We start from the raw sequence: 6,188 nt of genomic DNA on the forward strand, positions 1-6,188 counted from the left end.
ATGCTCTACTATGATTCTTATGTGTTTTCTTCTGCTGTGTTTTCTTCTATCTTTCTCTTATGACTTCCCCTACTGTATTTTGCATGATTTTTCTTTTATTATGCTCTCATGAAGTTTTCTGGGAAATACATGTTTAAGGTCTCAGTCCCTTTGAGTATTCTGAACTTATTTCGTTAGTATTCTTTTGCCTGACTTGCTTGTTTTCGTCTCTAGACCCGATTAATGGTAAAAACCCTAGAATTTGGGGGTTTCTTTCGAGTTTGAGGCCACTTGTTACGTGCTTTGTGTGCTTCTCATCTCTAAACTTGCTTGGTTTCAAAACCCTAATCTTTGAGTTCCTGAAGTTGTTTCGTCTTTGTTTAAACTTTGTTTCTCCATGTGGTTCTGAATTTTTGCTTAAATCTATGAGACCCTGTTTACTTGACTCTTTAGCATGCTTCTGATTAGCCTATACGACTATCATGTTTCGCTAGCATTATTGTTTCTCTTTGTCATGATTTAACCTCACACGCCCGATGTTGTGCATTCTTTATATACACCGGTTGTCCCTCTAGAATTTTGGGACTGATTTCAGACTTTCTTGTGTAAGCATGATTGATTCTTTTCTTGTTTTATTTGAAAACTCTCTTTAACCTTTCGATTCCCTTATTTCTGACTTGGTTCATTAGTGATTTTGAATCCCTGATTCCCTGATTTACTATGTACTAATTGATTTACTTTGTTTTTGCCTTATTTACTTAACCGTGTGTTTCAAATTTTCTTTCCTTAATTAAAACCCCTATGTATTTACCCTTTATTTGTATGCTATGGACAATATGTTTACTTGATCTCCTTCCTTAAATAATTCCTGCCCTTTACCGTGAAAATTTGAACTCCTCAACCAAAGGATTTTCTGCTACTAATTGATTCTAATTGATACATGATTATTTTCTTACCTTTGATCCCTGCCTGATTTCAAACTATAAATACCTGCTCCTTTCTTAACACACACACGACCAACACTCGAGTCTTTTTTCTGAACTCAGACTCACACTCATAAATATACTCTTGCTATTTGTATTGTGTCCTGTTACAAGATTTCTGCTCTCTTTGCTTTCTGAAACTGGTATATCCTAGTTTTAATTCTAGCCCCAACCCCAATGTGTTTACTTACCAGTTCTTATGTCCATGTTCACTTTAATGTCTGAAGTATTTAATCTTTGTGTAATGTGTTCTGCCCATTTCTTGTAATGAATCCCATTCCTATATCCCCTTATGTGTTTTGAGATATGGTTCAAAAACATGGCAATATAGCTGAAGTTATTGTCCATGGACATGAACTGGACCCTTTGGGTCCTAAGCTCTTTCAATTTCCCATCCCCATTCCCTTATTATGTGTGTTGAGTTAAAGCTTTGGCCTGACAGCATTCTAATTACTGCCCAGGCCATGGCTTGACCTTCATAGGTCCTCACTCTCCAATGTTTGGCCAACAGGTTTGGTCAGGGGTGTGCCAGCCTACCTCATGGTTAGACATGACCACCAGCCTGCCTTGGCATTCCTCCGCCACCCCCCCATTGCACTTACACTCATTCTTAGAATTTAAGTTTTGCCCCTCTCTTGTGAGCCTTGCCTTGGGACCCCTGAGTTCCCTCTGAACTTGGACACTTGAGGGTTGGCTCTTCCACACTGCACTATAACTCATTCTGATTAATATCTTGGGTGTAAGCACTGCCTGGGGTTCCTGAAACCCCTTGGATCTCTGAAACACCCTAGATAAGAGAAGGCCTTGGAAATCTGATCTCGGAGGTGGTTCAATCTCATATTATTAGACACTAAGTTTGAATTAGGCTGCTCGGAAGTAGCTGATAGCTTCTGATGTACTTTTAGTTTTAGTTTTGTTCTACTGGTCTGTAATAAATTGTATAAATTCATGGGGATTTAGTGAAAAAGGGAGGGGTTACTTTTATGCACAAAGGGTAGAAAATATGCCTATTGGATTTTATTTCTGGTTTGTGCAACTTCACACGTAGAAAATATGTCTATAGGATTTAACATTCGTTTCCTGCAACTAAGCATATAGATATCCTGTCTATAGGGTTTGCTTCTGATTTTCTGCACTTTCATAGAAATCATGTTCACAAGTTTATGCATCTGTATATAGAAATCATGCCTATAAGATTTCTGCACTTTCACATATAGAAATCATGCTCATAGGAATTCTGCACTGTCATATGTAGAAAGCATGCCTATAAGAATTCTGTATATCATACAGATATCCTGCTCATAAGAATTTTGCATGTAGATACCATGCCTATAGGGGTTTGCATCTCTGCATATAATAGCATCATTAAGCAAACAGATAGGTTTAATAATAAAATGGCATATGTAGATATCTTGGTTTACAAGGCTTCCATTAGTATTTAAAAGGGTATCACGTATAGAAAGCATGCCTATAGGGATTTCGAATCAAAAATTGTCTCACTTATTCAAAACAATGTTGATTTTACTAAAACAAACGACTTTTCTTTCTAAACCTACTCGCATGAACTCTGGTAAACATTTCCCAACCGATCTGCATTCTGGAACTCGTTTAGTTGTTAAATCACGTACCCTTTTTCTGAACCTTTTTTGTTACTCTGAAATTTTCTTTTAAAATCAGCTTGTGTTTTAAAATTAGTAGTTCTATCCAACACATAGACAAAAAAGGGTTTAACTAATCAACTGGATCAGTCTTAGACAACTGCATTCGAGTAAGCCTAATGCAGACTTCCTATCTAAAAATATGTGTTGAATCAGTCCGCTCATCGCTTTAATTTAATTTAAGACTAAACCAGTACGTGCAAGACATGCTATACTCTATGGCTTTATCTGATTTTAGGAGGCTTATGTGAGCCCTACTTGCTTATTTGCTTTCCTCTTTACTTGCATTATGTGTTTTGATTGACGCCTTAGTATTTTGTCCTTTAAACTCTCCAAAAGGCCCCAACCCCTCTCCCATTAGGACTAGTTAGTCCAAATGCCTCCGGGATTGATAGGATTGGGACGGGTACTAGCATGTAATAAGTAACGAGACATTCCGCGCTTTAATACCTTAATGGGGTGGGAAGGGTAGATATGGATATGATGACCACGCGATAACACCACGTGTATAAACGGTTACCGGGTGTTGTGTGTGGTGATCCATATTATTTATAAACCTAGGACCCCCTTTCCCTTTACTTGTTTATGTTTATTTTCAGAATTGTTTAAACCATTTCCTCAAAATTTTGCTTTCTTTATTTTTCTCAAAATTTTCAATTCACTTGCAACATTATGTGTCAATCCCCTTCTATTTGAGACCTCTATTTGTTTACTTGTTGTTTGCACTTAAAGTCACAATTGTAACATGGCCGGGAATCACACTAGTGGATCTTGAGGGGTGCCTAACACCTTCCCCTCGAGATAATTTCTAGCCCTTACCCAAACTCTGGTTCTTCATCTCAAACTCTTCCTTAAAGTGTCCTAATGCACTATAATCATTAGGTGGCGACTCTTCAATTCCAAAACCCAATTCCCAAACGGGAATAAAGTTGTCTTTTCCAAAAATGTCGTAAACCCGATTTCGCGAGAAAAAGGGGGCGTCGACAGCATGGCGACTCTGCTGGGGAAAACTTTAGGCTTTTACCATTTCATGTTATATGTGACTTTATTGTTTTCTTTTATTGCTTTTGTTTAATGCCTTTATTCGAAACTGACTTGTTTCTTTTGTTTCTTTTTCTTTAATTACTTTCATTTACCGTTTTCCATCAATACCGTTGTAATTTTTGAGCAATTATTGTAAACATTTATTGTATGAACGTGAAAATACATGTCAATTTGTTTCATTCTTGTAAACTGCATCTTCAACATCATATTCCACTCGTGCCAAACAAATACTATAGCAACTCTTATAATGAGTAGTTGCGCTCTTCCAATACTATCACCCCTTAAATTTGGCAAAGGCGTATTTGCGGTAAAACCAGACGATCAGCGATGCAGTCGACGGTTCCGTGCCTTTCCCTCTTGAGTTGCCCGCTCAAGGGTACCTGTCTAATACCCCAATAGAAACCTTACTCCGTTAAACTGTACATGCATCATGCTCAAACCTAGCTGAGACAGTTATGTTGTCCACATAATGACTCATTAGGATAGCCTTGTCTAAAGTCCACCGGGTTTCCTTGGAACCCAAACGGACAACATCACGTTCTGTGCATTTATTTGGAGAACTAAATGCTGCTATGCTAATTATTGGTTTAAATAGTCGAGTCTGGTGGGGTGAGGGTCTAACGCTTTGTTTTGCAGAAAATGAGGCACGAAGTCCCCAGATTTGGCATGGTAACCAACATTCATCCAAGACTGCTGAATTGGTGGAAAGACCTCCACTCCAGTGATCAGACGCTTGTCCCCAATTACTTAGGGAATTTGCCTTCTCTTTTAGAAATTCAGCCTGACAACAGAATCATAGAGGCTGCGATATTATTCTGGGATAGTGACAAGTCCGTGTTTCGCTTCGGGGACCTTGAAATGACTCCTTTGCTCGAAGAAATAGGAGGTTTAGCTGGCATTCCTTGGGAGACTCCGGGTTTGCTTATGCCAGAGAACCGCAAAGGTAGGGGTTTCCTTAAGATGATGGGATGATGGGACTGAAGAAGAACCCAGATTTAACCTGTTTGAAAGACTCTTACATCCCATTCGGCTATCTGTACGAGAGGTATGGCCATAGCAAGTCATACCGCACCTATTCAGATGAGTTCGCTATCACCTCATTGGGGCATGTCCACAGAAGGGTCTTCGTTTTTATGTTTTGCTTTTTGGGAATGATGGTGTTCCCTATGAAGAAGGCTAGGATCCACACCAGACTGGCCATGGTAACCAAGACTTTGATGGAAGGAATTGGCGGGCAGACTTTCAGCATAGTGCCCATGATCATTGCCGAGATATACCGCGCCTTGGACAACTGTCAGCAATAGGGCAGTCATTTTAAGGGTTGCAACTTATTACTTCAGCTCTGGCTCATGGAACACCTCCAGAAAGGGGAATACCGACAGGAAATCCTACGCAGAGACTGGGATGATCACATCGCCTTCCACCAGCCAAGGCGTATGAATCATATGACTAAAATGTTCGCTCAGCTAGAGGACGCCAGAGGATGGGTAGAATTATTTGAAAATCTAAAAGAAGACCAGGTACAATGGATGGTCGAGTGGTTCCCCACGGATGAATTCATTGTTCGATCCCGAGACACACCGTTTCTCATACTAATTGGTTTAAGAGGAACTTATCCTTACGAGCCATGAGGCAGGCCGGAAGAAAGCAAATCATACCAAGGGTCGAAAAAATGAGTCACTTCAGGGCTAATTTCCAGGACGATGATAGCCCTCACAGGTGCCAAGCTCAGCACTTGAGGCACTGCAAACTCGTTTTGGGGAGAGAATCTATTGAGCCAGACAAGTATCACGCCGGTTGTGTGCCGCACTATTCGTGTTGGTTGGAAGACAATGGCATGGGTTCGTTCGAGGTCACAGAATATCGACGAACACGCTGAAGCACGGGTTAAGTATTATCAACTGCGCAAGAGAATTTGAGAGTGTGAAAGTGAGCACCAGGAAATACAAGAAGCCCATCAGAAGTTGATCGAGGAGTGGAAAGATATGGCTGTCAGCGCCAACAAGCGACTAGGGTATTTGGAGCGGGGTGTAGTGGAGCCGGAAGGGAAATTCGTCAAGAGGATTGAAGACTGCCAAAATGCTGAAGGAAATGCAGGCGGACATTTGGCTCAAGCTTATTTGCTGCTAGGACTACGCGAGCTGGTAAAGCTGTTCGAGGGAGACGAAGAGGCCAAATCTTGGGAAGGTCCCTCAGGGACCAAGTAGTTAGGAGTCCTTTTATTCTTTATTTTAATGTAATAAGGCCAATGGCCAATAGTGACATTTTACTTTCTATTATTTAGAGTCGTTTTGGATTCGTTATTTTTTATCAACAAAATGAGGCATTTAGCATTATGAGTTCTCCAAAACTATTTGACGCTAGGCCTACCTTGGGCACAACGAGGCACCAAAGTTAGGACGCGATTTATATTCTTGCACAATGTGTTTAAATACTGCAATATTTTTTCCTCATAACATGCACTAACTTGCTACCTTTTGTTTTTCTTTTATTTTCTATTCCCCTCCCCAAAGGTTAGTTCGTG

The sequence above is a fragment of the Nicotiana attenuata genome, chromosome 7, assembly GCF_001879085.1.
Source record: "Nicotiana attenuata strain UT chromosome 7, NIATTr2, whole genome shotgun sequence".
Lineage (NCBI taxonomy): Eukaryota > Viridiplantae > Streptophyta > Magnoliopsida > Solanales > Solanaceae > Nicotiana > Nicotiana attenuata.